The following is a 599-nucleotide window of genomic DNA, read 5'->3' on the forward strand; positions in this document are numbered from 1 at the left end:
AAAATTTTTATATTAAAATAGATTATTCATCAGCTATATGAAATCATTGTGACTGGAGAAAGGCATTGTTTTATACAAGAAAACTATGGAGAATTTATGCTGAAAGAGATGTAAAATTTGAAAAAAAATGAGGAACAATAAGAAAACTTAAAGTGAGGCTATGTCCAAGAAAGGTAGGAAGAATAATGAAATTTAAGCCACTATTGCTGGTGGCACAGGAGGCACTCACTCATCTCTGCCAGGAAATTTGGAAGACAACTATCTGGCTGACTGATTGGAAGAGATCCATATTTATGCCGATTCAAAGAGAGGTGACCCAACGGAATGCGGAATTCATCTGACAATCTCTTTGATATCCCATGCAAGTAAAGTTTTGTTCAAGGTAATAGAGAAATGGCTACAATCATACATTGACAGAAAACTTCCAGAGGTTCCAGCCAGATTCAGCAGAGGCCATGGAACAAGGGATATCATTGCTGATGTCTTATGAATCTTGGCTGAAAGCACAGAATATCAGGAAGATGTTTACCTGTGCTTTATTGACTACACAAAGGCTTTCGATTGTGTGGATCATGAAAAGCTATGGACAACATTGCAAA

Source organism: Chrysochloris asiatica, unplaced genomic scaffold, assembly GCF_000296735.1.
Source record: "Chrysochloris asiatica unplaced genomic scaffold, ChrAsi1.0 scaffold00309, whole genome shotgun sequence".
Taxonomy (NCBI): domain Eukaryota; kingdom Metazoa; phylum Chordata; class Mammalia; order Afrosoricida; family Chrysochloridae; genus Chrysochloris; species Chrysochloris asiatica.